Source organism: Oncorhynchus mykiss, chromosome 15, assembly GCF_013265735.2.
Source record: "Oncorhynchus mykiss isolate Arlee chromosome 15, USDA_OmykA_1.1, whole genome shotgun sequence".
Lineage (NCBI taxonomy): Eukaryota > Metazoa > Chordata > Actinopteri > Salmoniformes > Salmonidae > Oncorhynchus > Oncorhynchus mykiss.
The window spans coordinates 23,045,214-23,060,574 of NC_048579.1; positions in this window are offsets into that span (position 1 = coordinate 23,045,214).

Below are 15,361 nucleotides of genomic sequence, written 5' to 3' on the forward strand. Positions count from 1 at the left end.
TGCATTCCCACGTCATGAGTCACACCTATTGCACTCAGTGCCCTCTCTCCACACCCACCCACCAGCCAAACCTAACCCGCACCCAATACGTCTCCAATGCTGTTTCATTTAGCCGCCTCGCCTAGTTGAACCTCCTCAACAACGCACAAAACATCCTGCTCAATAGGGAAACACTAAGTTCGGTTCCTTTAATCTACCGTGTTTACCTGGTAATGAGGGCTCTCTTTAAGCACTGACACATTTACTCCAGGCCCTGGGTGGGTTGCGTGACTAGCTCCCATCTGCTGGAGTCTGGGGTTGTGACATCATCCCCAAGGTCCTTGCTCATCAAGACCAACGACAAGACGGGAGGGGCGGTGGGTGTGACCAATTAGAGCCAATGGTGTAGGGAGTAATGACTAGTGGGGGCGAACCGGTCACGCAACCCTCGCTGGAAAAGGATTAAGGTCTCATTGGTCTCCATGGATCAACCTCCTCATCCTCCTCCCCCTCCTCTATACAGCTGTCAATGCACATCAAAGGTTCTCCTTTGCGTCATTGTTGCCCCGAGCCCCATGCCTTTCTCTCTGCTGTACTGAATTGCACAGCCTCCTCTGCGCAGTCAGTCATGCGCAGTCAGTCAGATGTCGTGTCACAAGGTCGCCTGCGTGCTGACAAGGTTTAGGATTAAACATGTTAACTTCTATACAGCGCATTTACACTCGTATCACCGCAGAAGGGTGTGTCTCTGACAGACTTGGATCTTTTATATCCTTGAATGCTAAGTGACTCTGATGCTATTGTCACAGATAGTGATGTACTATTGTAGCTGGAGGGATGATGTGTAGCACACAACTCATTCTCTCATATAGTCCCTTTGTTTCTCAGTGACAGCTAGCTAATGGTGCAACTGCATACTACTTGCTGTATGTGCCACCATTACATGCTAATTAATGTCATGGTAGCTTATTATACTGAACAAAAATATGAACGCAACAATTTCAGCCCCAGCCAATAAGAATGAGATTTTACCCACAAAAGGGCTTTATTACAGGCAGAAATACCCCTCAACCGCAGCTGAAGCCGGATGTGGAGGTCCTGGGCTGGCGTGTTACACGTGGTCTGCGGTTGTGAGGCCAGTTGAACTTACTGACAAATTCTCTAAAACAACATTGGAAGTGGTTTATGGTAGAGAAATGAACATTCAATTCACTGGCAACCTCTCTAGTGGACATTCCTACAGTCAGCATGCCAATTGCACACTCCCTCAACTTGAGGGATCTGTGGCATTGTGTTGTGTGACAAAACTGCATGTTTTAGAGTGGCCTTTTATGATCCCCAGCACAAGGTGCACCTGTGTAATGATCATGCTGTTTAATCAGCTTCATGATATTCGACACCTGTCAGGTGGATGGACTATCTTGGCAAAGGAGAAATGTTCACTAACAGGGATGTAAACAAATTTCTGAACAACATTTCAGAGAAATAAGTTTTTTGTGTGTATGGAACATTTCTGCGATCTTTTATTTCCGTTCATGAAACATGGGACCAACACTTTACATGTTGCGTTTATATTTTTGTTCAACATACTGTGTGTGATATGTTACGTTTGGTATGGTTACATAACACAGAAGGTTACATAACGCTAATATGAAAGGAATGTGGTTGGTCGGGGTGGGAGCATAATGCAAACGTCTAACAACCCAAGATTGTGTTTTCGAATCTCATCACGGATAACTTTATTATTTGCAACTACTTACTACTTTTTAGCTACTTTGCAACTACTTACCATGTTAGCTAACCCTTCCCCTAACCTTAACCCCTAGCCTAGCTAACATTAGTGTTAGCCACCTAGCTAATGTTAGCAACAACAAATTGTATTTCGTAACATCATACGTTTTGCAAATTCGTAATCTATCGTACAAAATGGATGACGGACATCCGCAAATGAATACATATCATATGAAACGTAACGTCATACTAAATGGAGTGCCTCGGATTTGCGTACAGAATCAGTGGTGGAAGAAGCACCCAATTATCATACTTGAGTAAAAGTAAAGATACCTTAATAGAAAATGACTCAAGTAAAATTTAAAGTCACCCAGTAAAATACTACTTGAGTAATAGTATTTGTTTTAAATGTTTTTAAGTAACAAAAGTAAATGTAATTGCAAAAATATTCTTGAGTATCAAAAGTAAATGTAGAAATCATTCCTTATACTTAAGCAAACCAGACGGCACAAGTATCTTGTTTTTATTTACGGATAGGGCAACACTCCGACATAATTTACAAACAAAGCATTTGTGTTTAATGAGTCTACCATATCAGAGGCGGCACTAATGACCAGGGATGTTCGCTTGATAAGTGCGTGAATTGTAACATTTTCCTGTCCTGCTAAGCATTGAAAATGTATCGAGTACTTTTGGGTGTCAGGGAAAATGTATGGAGTAAAAAGTACAATCATTTCTTTAGGAATGTAATAAAGTAACAGTTGTCAAAAATATAAATAGTTTAGTACAGATACCCCAAAAAACGACTTAACTAAAAATACTTTAAAGTACTATTAAGTACTTTACACCACTGTACAGAATAATATAAAATGCTCTGACACCAGGTTGAGGGGAAACTTCACCCCAGAGCATACTAGGCATCCAGTATTTTAGGGTGTTCTGTTTTTCACTCTTACTTTGACTTATTTACGCCATGTAGCCTTTTTAGTTTTCTATTTTTGTTTGGATGACAACAACAACATAAATGAAGAGACGACAATCTGGCACTTGTGATATTGGGCTGGGAGTCTGTATTGTTGCAGCGTACACAGAGTGTATTGTTGGGGACCTTTGAGCATATTGAGCTCATTTATCATCCTGTCTTTGCCCACTGTGTATCATGAAAGAAGGTGATGCTTTTATCTCAACTGTGTCTGGAATTCAAATGAAACCCACCATAGTGATGTTTATTGTAGTGTCTTTGTATATGAACTAAACTACTGGCTTAGCTCGAAAGTTCCTTCTCGGGTTCATCAGAACATTTTTGAAGTTTACGTGAATCTCTGTCTAAGTCAGGTGGTTACCTCAACACAACATCTGACACCACCAACGCTTAAAAGCCTGGATGCAGTTATCACTGTTTTTACTTTAATATTTTTGTCATTTAGCAGACGTCTTATCCAGAGCGACTTACAGGTGCAATTAGGATTAAGTATCTTGCCCCATCGGCAGATTTCGCACCTAGTCATTTTGGGGATTTGAATGCTCTTAAACGCTACGCTACCTACTTTTAAACAGTGGCTTACATTTACCCCCCATTCAGCATCCCCTGCTGTCCCAACGTGGTCCTGGCCACCTCCCTTTAGGCACAGTGGGCAGGAGCCACTTATCCCTGGTGTGTGGGGGGGATTTACCTGAGAGTGGCATGGGACTCACTGTGAAGGCCTGGACAGGCTTGCTGGGCAGATCCCAGATCTTCTGTGGAAGGTGGGGGCTATTGGCATAGCACTGAGATGGAGGGCACAGCGGTGCCATACAGAGGCACATGGTTTGCAGGTGTTTGATGCCATTCCATTTGCTCCCTTCCAGACATTATTATGAGACGTTCTCCCCTCAGCAGCCTCCACTGCATCCAGTGCCATGGAACATTTAGTGCCATAGTTTATCTTTCTCATGGTGCTCCACACAGCCGCCGTGGGAAAAGACTATGGCTTAAACGCGCAAACACACACACACACACACACACTCTAATCCGCTACAGTCACATTGCCACTGATACAGACAACACCTGTCCTGGAACCGTGATATAGCCTGCTGAGCTAAAGCCGTGCTTAATAACTTGGCCAGTCTGTCCCAGGCTCTGGGGGATAAACCCATTCTTCTGAGACCACCACGTCTACTAGTGTCATTTAAGCCCTAAACGGTGAACGAATCCTGGTTTCCCTTTGGAAGCTAGTTCGGGTGGTTTGCCACGATACGTAGCAGAAGGAGAGGTCAGGAATGACTGTCAAAAGACCATGTTATGGATCATCGAGAGGATGGAATGTAGGAAGTCAGTAAACCGCGCTACATTCTACTGCCTGGGACAGCACTTCATTTTCTATCCTTAGGCTCTATGTGTGTTCTTGTTCACTTCCCTTCATGGATTCAAGTACAAAAGAGTGGTGTAAGAACTATGGTGGAAACTCCCTCTAGTCTAGACCATGCCCACGGCAATCCAATGCTTTTGAAGAGGAGTGCACTTCAGGTGAAAGGTAGAGAATTGTGAGGCAAAGCAATATCATAAACGTTTCACTATCCCAGACTGTAGAATTGACATGGGTGAAAGGGCAGAGGGATGTAGGATACATTGTCATCTGAGCTAGTATGAAAACGATCACATTAGGCAGAGTTAGAGGCAAGCTGAGGCATAAGTAACAAGCTGCTCTGTTGCTTTTCACTTTGTTCTATAATGGCAATGTCCATTTATTGAGTTTTGGGCCATACGTGTGTTCTGAACAATGTAGCTTTGAGTTATATGTTTGAGGAATGATAATGCATTATGACACGCTGGTCACCCTTTAAAGATGATCACTTGCAGGAGGACTCTGAGGGATAGTAATATTAATATAATATATGGGGCGGCAGGGTAGCCTAGTGGTTAGAGCGTTGGACTAGTAACCGGAAGGTTGCGAGTTCAAACCCCCGAGCTGACAAGGTACAAACTGCCCCTGAACAGGCAGTTAACCCACTGTTCCCAGGCCGTCATTGAAAATAAGAATTTGTTCTTAACTGACTTGCCTGGTAAAATAAAAAATAAACATGCCATTTAGCAGATCCAAAGAGACTTGTAGTCATGTGTGCATACATTTTTTTTATGTTTAAGTGTGTTTTGCTGTTGTTGATCAATTAATTGGCTATGTCAACAACAGCTGGTCAACAAGCTAACCTACAGCCAACACCAGTATGATTGGTCAGCCGACACCAGTGTGATTGGTCAGCTGATCTAACAGTATAGCTTCCGTCCCTCTCCTCGCCCCTGCCTGGACTCAAACCAGGGACCCTCTGCACACATCAACAACTGCCTCCCATGAAGCATCGTTACCCATCGCTCCACATAAGCTGCGGCCCTTGCAGAGCAAGGGGAACAACGACTTCAAGGTCTCAGAGTGAATGAGTCACCGATTGAAACGCTATTAGTGCGCACCCCGCTAACTAGCTAGCCATTTCACATCGGTTACACCGACACCAGTATGTTTGGTCAGCCGACACCAGTATGATTGGTCATCCCACACCAGTATGATTGGTCAGCCCACACCAGCATGATTGGTCATCCCACACCAGTATGATTGGTCAGCCCACACCAGCATGATTGGTCAGCCCACACCAGTATGATTGGTCAGCCAGCACAAGTATGATTGGTCAGCCCACACCAGCATGATTGGTCAGCCCACACCAGTATGATTGGTCAGCCCACACCAGTATGATTGGTCAGCCAGCACAAGTATGATTGGTCAGCTGACACCAGCTGGCATGGCTGTTTAGGACATCTTTACAATATGATAATCCCAGGCTTTATTAGACCATGTAGAAAGACTTACATTCAGATTATGCAGTGAGATGAACACAAAAGTGGTAATTTACAGAAATGTGATACGGTGTAGATTTGATATACCAATTATGTCATTACCATACATTGGACTAGGCCTAATAAATAACCAGTATTCAAGAAGTTGTGGTTTTGAGCTGCACGTTTCCTCAGCTTGGGGCGGCAGGTAGCTTAGAGGTTAGAGCGTTGGGCCAGTAACAGAAAGGTTGCTAGATCGAATCCCCGAGCTGACAAATCCCCGAGCTGTCGTTCTGCCCCTGAACAAGACAGTTAACCCACTGTTCCTAGGCCGTCATTGTAAAGAGGAATTTGTTCTTAACTGACTTGCCTAGATAAATAAAGGTAAAAAATATCAATATATTTTTAAATGTAATGAAAACAAATGACCTCTCAGCAGTGGCCCATCATTTTTTGATGATTACCTTATAGGATCTGTGGTAGATTAATATGTTTTTCAGATGGTTTTGCCCCATGTTAGATGAGGTCAGAGGTCATCCAATGTAGTGGGGCAATTTTTATCATATACTATATTATATATACAGTATCTCACATGCAACCAATAATAAGACTATGCCATTTGTATGCTAACAAAGTCTATTCAACTGAATATCTGACTCCATAAAGAGGATTTAGCAATATGCAAGAGACTATATTTGAGTTAAAGTAATAGGATAATCAAGAAAGGTCTGAGAATTGTCTATATCAAAGACGGATATTTAATATCATTGTAAAATGAATGGCATGAATTTAAATGACAATTCCTGATTACTGCTTACAAGCAAAAATTAAAGCAGGAAGCACGAGTGACTCGGTCAATAAAGTGGTCAGATGAAGCAGATGCTAAGCTACAGGACTGTTTTGCTAGCACAGACTGGAATATGTTCCGGGATTCTTCCAATGGCATTGACGTTGTCCCCACAGTGACCGTACGTACATACCCCAACCAGAAGCCATGGATTACAGGCAACATCCGCACTGAGCTAAAGGCTAGAGCTGTCACTTTCAAGGAGCGGGACTCTAACCCAGAAGCTTATAATAAATCGCGCTATGCCCTCCGATGAACCATCAAACAGGCAAAGCATCAATACAGGACTAGGATCAAATCGTACTGCACTGGCTCCGACACTCGTCGGATGTGGTAGGGCTTGTAAAACATTACAGACTACAAAGGGAAGCACAGCCGAGAGCTGCCAAGTGACACGAGCCTACCAGATGAGCTAAACTACTTCTATGCTTGCTTCGAGGCAAATAACAGTGAAACATGCATGAGAGCACCAACTGTTCCGGACGACTGTGTGATCACTCTGTTCGCAGCCTATGTGCGGCCTTTCAAACATTCACAAGGCAGCGGGGCCATATGGATTACCAGGACGTGTACTGCGACCATGCGCTGACCAACTGGCAAGTGTCTTCACTGACATTTTCAACCTCTCCCTGTCCGTGTCTGTAATACCAACATGTTTTAAGCAGATCACGATAGTCCCTGTGCCCAAGAACACTAAGGTAACCTGCCTAAATGATTACCGACCCGTAGCACTCACGTCTGTAGCCATGAAGTGCTTTGAAAGGCTGTTCATGGCTCATATCAACACCCTTGCCCCAGAAACCCTAGACCCACTCCAATTTTCATACCTCCCTAACAGATCCACAGATAATGCAATCTGTATTGCCCTCAACACTGCCCTTTCCCACCTTGATTAAAGGAACACCTATGTGAGAATGCTATTCATTGACTACAGCTCAGCATTCAACACTATAGTGCCCTCAAAGCTCATCAATAAGCTAAGGACCCTGGGACTAAACACCTCCCTCTGCAACTGGATCCTGGGCTTCCTGATGGGCCGCCCCCAGGTGGTAAGGGTAGGTAACATCACATCCACCACGCTGATCCTCAATACAGGGGCACCTCAGGGGTGCTTGCTCAGTCCCCTCATGTACACCCTGTTCACTCATGACTGCACGGCCAGTCATGACTCCAACACCATCATTAAGTTTGCCGATGACACAACAGTGGTAGGCCTGATCACCGACAACGACGAGACAGCCTATAGGGAGGAGGTCAGAGACCTGGCCATGTGGTGCCAGGACAACAACCTCTCCCTCAACGTGATTAAGACAAAGGAGATGATTGTGAACTACAGGAAAAGGAGGACCGAGCACGCCCCCATTCTCATCGACAGGGCTGTGGTGGAGCAGGTTGAGAGCTTCAAGTTCCTTGGTGTCCACATCCCCAACAAACTAACATGGTCTAACATGGTCCATGCACAGTCGTGAATAGGGCACAACATAACCTATTCTCCCTCAGGAGACTGAAAAGATTTGGCATGGGTCCTCAGATCCTCAAAAGGTTCTACAGTTGCACCATCGAGAGCATGCACTGGTTGCGTCACTGCCTGGTATGGCAACTGCTCGGCCTCCGACCGCAAGGCACAACAGAGGGTTGTGTGTACGGCCCAGTACATCACCTGGGCCAAGCTTCCTGCCATCCAGGACCTCTATACCAGACGGTGTCAGAGGAAGGACCTAAAAATTGTCAAGGACTCCAGCCACCCTAGTCATAGACTGTTCTCTCTGCTACCACACGGCAAGCAGTACCGGAGCGCCAAGTCCAGGTCCAAGAGGCTTCTAAACAGCTTCTATCCCCAAGCCATAAGACTCCTGAACATCTAATCAAATGGCTATCTAGACTATTTGCAGTGCCCCGCCCCCCTTTACACCGCTGTTACTCTCTGTTATTATCTATGCATAGTCACATTAATAACTCTACCTACATGTACATAAACTCAGCAAAAAAAGAAATGTCCTCTCACTGTCAACTGTGTTTATTTTCAGCAAACTTAACATGTGTAAATATTTGTATGACCATAACCAGATTCAACAACTGTGACATAAACTTAACCAGTTCCACAGACATGTGTCTAACAAAAATTTTATAATGTGTCCCTGAACAAGTCCTGCAGTGCATCTACTCCTCATGAACTGCACCAGATTTGCCAGTTCTTGGTGTGAGATGTTCCACCAAGGCACCTGCAAGTTCCCGGACATTTCTGGGGGGAATGGCCCTAGCCCTCACACTCCGATCCAACAGGTCCCAGATGTGCTCAATGGGATTGAGATCCGGGCTCTTCGCAAGCCATGGCAGAACACTGACATTCCTGTCTTGCAGGAAATCACTCACAGAACGAGCAGTGTGGCATTGTCATGCTGGAGGGTCATGTCAGGATGAGCCTGCAGGAAGGGTACCACATGAGGGAGAAGGATGTCTTCCCTGTAACGCACAGCATTGAGATTGCCTGCAATGACAATAAGCTCATTCCCATGATGCTGTGACACACCGCCCCAGACCATGACGGACCCTCCAACTCCAAATCGATCCTTCTCCAGAGAACAGGCCTCGGTGTAACGTTCATTCCTTCGATGATAAATGCGAATCCGACCATCACACCTGATGAGACTAAACCGCGACTCGTCAGTGAAGAGCACTTTTTGCCAGTCCTGTCTGGTCCAGCGACAATGGGTTTGTGCCAATAGGCGACGTTGTTGCCGGTGATGTCTGGGGAGGACCTGCCGTACAACAGGCCTACAAGCCCTCAGTCCAGCCTCTCTCAGCCTATTGCGGACAGTCTGAGCACTGATGGAAGGATTGTGCGTTCCTGGTTTAACTCGGGCAGTTGTTGTTGCCATCCTGTACCTGTCACGTAGTTGTGATGTTCAGATATACCGATTCTGTGCAGGTGTTGTTACACGTGGTCTGCCACTGTGAGGACGATCAGCTGTCTGTCCTGTCTCCCTGTAGCGCTATCTTAGGCGTCTAACAGTACGGATATTGTGATTTATTGCCCTGTTCACATCTGCAGTCCTCATGCCTCCTTACAGCATGCCTAAGGCACGTTCATGCAAATGGGTAGGAAGCCTGGGCATCTTTCTTTTGGTGTTTTTCAGAGTCAGTAGAAAGGCCTCTTTAATGTCCTAAGTATTCATAACTGTGACCTTAATTGCCTATCGTCTGTAAGCTGTTAGTGTCTTAACGACCATTCCACAGGTGCGTGTTCATGAATTGTTTATGGTTCATTGAACAAGCATGGGAAACAGTGTTTAAACCCTTTACAATGAAGATCTGTGAAAGGATTTGGATTTTTACAAATTATCTTTGAAAGACAGGGTCCTGAAAAAGGGATGTTTCTTTTTTTAGGCTCGTTATTAGGCTCGTTATTGTTATTTTATGAGTTTAGGCTCGTTATTGTTATTTTAATACTGCTCTTTAATTATTTGTTCCTTTTGTTTCTTATTAGTATTTTTTAACTGCATTGTTGGTTAGGGGCTTGTAAGTAAGCATTTCACTGTAAGGTCTACAGCTGTTGTATTCGGCGCATGTGACTAATACAATTTGATTTGATTGATTTGAACACTGACATTAACAAAACAGTATCTACTATCTAGGCATCTAGATAGGCATGATCAGAGAGAGTGACAGACAAAGAAACCATGGCTTGTACCATGGCCCATAGTTCTTGGGGGAGAGGGAAGGAAGTCATAGCCTGAAAGCCCATGCCCCAAGAGTCCCTGGGGTGGAGAGAGAAAGAAAGAGAACCCTTTATTTGACCAAGAAGGAGAGTGATGGAGTGCTGCGTCAGATGACCTGGCCTCCACAATCGCCCGACCTCAACCCAATTGAGATGGTTTGGGATGAGTTGGACCGCAGAGTGAAGGAAAAGCAGCTAACAAGTGCTCAGCATGTGTGGGAACTCCTTAAAGACTGTTGGAAAAGCATTCCAGGTGAAGCTGGTTGAGAGAATGCCAAGAGTGTGCAAAGCTGTCATCAAGTCAAAGGGTGGCTATTTTGAAGAATCTCAAATATAAAATATATTTTGATATGTTGAACACTTTTTTTGGTTACTACATTATTCCATATGTGTTATTTCAGAGTTTTGATGTCCTCACTATTATTCAACAATGTAGAAAATAGTAAAAATGAAGAAAACCCCTTGAATTGGTAGGTGTGTCCAACGTTTAACTGGTACTGTACATTTGAAGATGATCCCTGGGCTTTGATGAACAGTAAAAGGGTTGCAGGGGAGGTGGAGCTGATCTAGCATAGTGCCAATTCCCAGCCACCGTACACGATCACATACAGCAAGTTCTACCATCCTAAGGTGCCTCTTGTTTGCCATAAATGGCATATGTCCTTGTTGGGATTACTGCAGTTTCCCAAACCAATGCATGAGACATCGCAAAATGAAAGCTAATTCTTCACATGCAAGTCCAGTTCAGGTGAGCTGGCCAGCCATAGTTGGTAGCCAAATAGGTACGTATGGGAACAATGCACTCCAGCAATTTCCAGGTGGCATTTTGGCTGTTGAATGGCCTCCTGACACGTGGTAGTCTAGTTCCACAGTGTCTCTGTCTCTAGTAACTGCATAAGGGGAGGACTGATGGTGCAGTGGACCTATCAAGGACAGTTCTGGGAGATTCAGGATGGCATTAACATTGGAGAGGTGCAATTCCTGTGACATGTGAAGGCCCATTAAGGTGATGACAATTCTTGTTAATGGGTGTCAGGTTGTGTTGGTTGATTGAAGTGAACACCTGCCTTATGCACTTCTCATGTCAACAAATACGGGGACTCCAGGGCAGACAGCCAGGATGGTGGACATGATTGTCAACCCAAACAGGATAAGAGTACACCGGAACATCCAAATGTGCATCACAAATGCAGTGAGCCAGCAGAAGGTCATGTTGGGATTCAGGCAGACGTATTAGACTAGCAATGAATCAAAGCTCACTTCTCAGTGATCCTCAAAGAGGTTTGTTACTTGGAATAATTGGTGTTGCCAAGCAGTCTGTTGCCTTTTTATATATCCAGACAACGGCGTTTGAGTGTATATGGTGGGAATATTGGATTCCTAACATAAATCAAGTACACAAAAATAGTATTGAGTATAGTTCATAAGTAGAATACCAAAATATGAAACATTTCTCATTTTAAAAGTTTCCATATACAAGGTGGGTAAACCACCGTTTATTGGTAATGTGGCAACCATATTGGATTTTGGACTCCATATTGGATTTGGGACTCCATATTGGATTTTGGACTCCATATTGGATTTGGGACTCCATATTGGATTTGTAGTCAAATTTATGGGGGTCGCCTAACGCTTTTGCAAGAGTAGGGGCTAAACATATAAAACCCACAAAGGAACCTTTGACTGGGGGGAAAAAAATTGCCCACTTGCCGTACACACAAAATGTTTTTTAAAAACTGAACAGTATGCATTCTTGTCAGGCAGGACCATACAAATTTGACTTGAATATTGACCAAAAAGTTAAGTTTACATTCATCAAAAAATATTCATATTTGATATTTCCAACTATTAAATCTGTGTGTTTACAGGTCTGTATTCGAAATCCTAATGCTATTTGTTTGCGAATGTAGGTCAAACAATTGACACAGTTCATTTTTCCAGAGTAAAAACAACTCTTTATAAGCTCTTGAAACAAATCAAACGCAACAATTTCATTCACATGAATTTCATTTAAAGTTTTCTTGTCTTCACACCTCCAAGGGTGTCCGTGCTCCAGGGTTTATGGGAATGTCCCGCCCTGAAGATTGCCACCGCAAACGTGTGTTTGAGTCTTGTGATAGCCATTCATACAATAAATTGAGATTGAATCATTACGCTGGGCGTCGGCGCCTGCAAGTCGCTACACGAGAGTATCACCCTCTCTCATTCTCCCACTACACCAACATATTTTGCTAAAATAACACGTGACTGCAGACCTGCACGAGCGCTTATCCTTCTATCCCTCTTTGACTTTTGACGTGGAATGTAATGGCCCTTGTAGGACACACAAGGTTGTTATGGGGGAATTAGGGCGCAGATATAGCAAGATGGAAGGAAGAAGGTAATCCTCTTCTGAGGATTGGTTTTCCTCCTAAACCAATGAGGACAGCCCTCCAGCTGGCTAGTCGGCTTAGGGTCAATCATAGCGTCACATGACCATTTTGTAAAGTACCCAGTCTACTGTATGTCCGGTGCTGTCATATCCAGCTTTTCATTGGATCTTCAATTCAGACTTTGTCCTGTATTTCACATAGCGACAAGTAAAATATGAGTTGTATTGCACAGTTACAAAGTAGGTAAATGAGTTGTGTACAGACGATGAGACCAAGGGTCATCACTATCCTATCCAAGCTCATTAGGTCTACCACATGGCACTGAGTCAGTTATATATGTCTGGTTCGTTTTTAGCATTGATCTGAGGCTCGGTACAGCAAAGGTGTTGAGCTCTGACCCGTCCTAAACTACGTGTCAAACGTATATAATTGGGGGCCCTTGTGATCTTTCCACTGTTGTGATTGCACTGCAGATAGTCAGTGAGAATGACTAAGCTAATGGTTGTTAATTGACATCACTGATTAGGATACTGTAAATCAAAAGTGACAGATTGCTAGCCTGTTTTGGACACGCACACGGAGGGATCCCATCTATCCATTATCATGTTGTTACTTGTATCTGCTCAAAGGTGTGGTGTTGAAATATACAGTACATGTCTGAGTTTTGTTATGTTTTTGGTCTTTTGAATCATAAGGTTAATCAAGGTTCTTGCCTCATTCCGAGCAGTGAGAACCCTCCTCCACTTGCCTGGCTCCCTATATCATATAATTTACTACAATGTGTCATGACATTAACGGTTTTGACTTAATATAGGAAGGTACAGTATTTCCCCTGTTTCCAGCTCTTCCCAGACTGCGGTAAGTGGTCCGTGTTCCATTCTCCTAGTCGTGCAAAGGAACTGTCACGTAGCATTTACACCGCATTCATCATAAAGTGGGCCGTGCTCCTGCATATCTGTTTTTCCTCTCATCTATTTCTAATGGAGAAAGACAATACGACTGCAGTTTGAAATATGGCACTAAAGAGCGAGCTATTAATGCCAATAAACAATAGCATGATAATAAACTGCTGGCAAAAAGTTGCAATGTCCTTTTTGAGTTAAAAGACAGCCATGTCATCTAAAGAGAACCTTTGCAGACCTTGCTACCATGATTTCTGTTTAAAAAAAAATGTGTTTTAATTAATTGTGCACAATATGTTTTGGTTTGACAACAGGAAAAGAGGAACCGGTATTCTGTCTTCCTTAAATATGCAGTCCGGGATCTCAAGCACAACAACTATGTAACATACTGTATGAATTGGATTCGTGACATATCATATGAATTGCAAGAAGAAATGTATATTTTGTTTTGTTTTGCAGGATGTAACTTATCATAGGGAATGGAGGATGTAGTACACAATTGGATGAACTAGTACACAAAGGTTCTGGAGCATCACTTTAAGAATGATCTTTTATTAGGTAATTCTTGTTTTTGAAAAACACTGAAAAATAACAACTTGCCACAAATACATACTTGCTGCCTTGCAGCTACGAAGTTAGCCAGAGATCTTAATTGTGTATTTACTTGTTTTATCAAAAAATGCATTTTATTGTCCTTCGTGAAACAGCACAAAGCCCCCAGATGTCTGGATTTAAATATACAATTCTGGCTAGACAATAAATATGAATCATTGGACATTTACTGAATTTAACACAAAAATAAAAGTCATTTTAAATCTCAAAGGTGAAGCTATTTACAATGTGCATGTCAACTCGACATCATGTCTAGGTAGGTATTGAATGGATGATGAGTCAGTCCCAGTAGTGCAGCAAAATCTTTACAGTAGCTTCATGTGTGAAATATTGAAATAAAACATCATTTGTTTTGACTTTGTCAAAGACAAAGTTGTACTGTGGAGACTGAAGTTGACGTGTTTTGTTTTGTGTAGAGCAGAGCAACATGATTTTGTTCATAATTCATAAGCGCATGCATGGAAAGCAACTTAAACAGTTTTGAACACAGTTCCTTCTGGGATGACTTTACATGAGTGTGACCGTGTTTTAACCTCTGTTTAGTAGTTTGAATGATAGGACAATGAACTGCCAATTTACACAACATTCAGTAACTTGTGTGTCTTGTCAGGGTGGGACTGGAGGAGAATGATGTCAGTATGTTGTAGTAATAACAATGAAACCTAACAGGCAATAGTGACCATAGAGATCAATACATTATCTTTCTCTACAATAGTGACCATAGAGATCAATACATTATCTTTCTCTACAATAGTGACCATAGAGATTAATACATTATCTTTCTCTACAATAGTGACTAGAGCTGATTGAGTTGTGTGCATAGACGTATAAGAATAGGATTAAATCAAAGATTTGAAAACCATGCAATAAATTCCCTTTCTTGCAAAACTGGACACACTGGACACACACACTCAAACACACACATACACTGGGGCGACAGGTAAACTAGTGGTTAGAGTGTTGGACTAGTAACCGAAAGGTTGCAGGATCTAATCCCCAAGCTGACAAGGTAAAAATCTGTCGTTCTGCCCCTGAACAAGGCAGTTAACACACTGTTCCTAGGCCGTCATTGAAAATAAGAATTTGTTCTTTACTAACTTACCTAGTTAAATAAAGGTTAAAAAAAAGAAACACTTCATGACCAAAAGTATGTGGACACCTGTTCATTGACCATCTCATTCCAAATTCATTGGCATTAATATAGAGTTGATGTTGCTGCGGGGACTTGAATCCATTCAGCCACTAGAGCATTAGTGAGGTTGGGCACTGATATTGGGCGATTAGGCCTGGCTCGCAGGCAGTGTTACAATTCATCCCAAAGGTGTTTAATGGGGTTGAGGTTAGGGCTTTGTGCAGGCAAGTTCTTCCACACCGATCTCGACAAACCATTTCTGT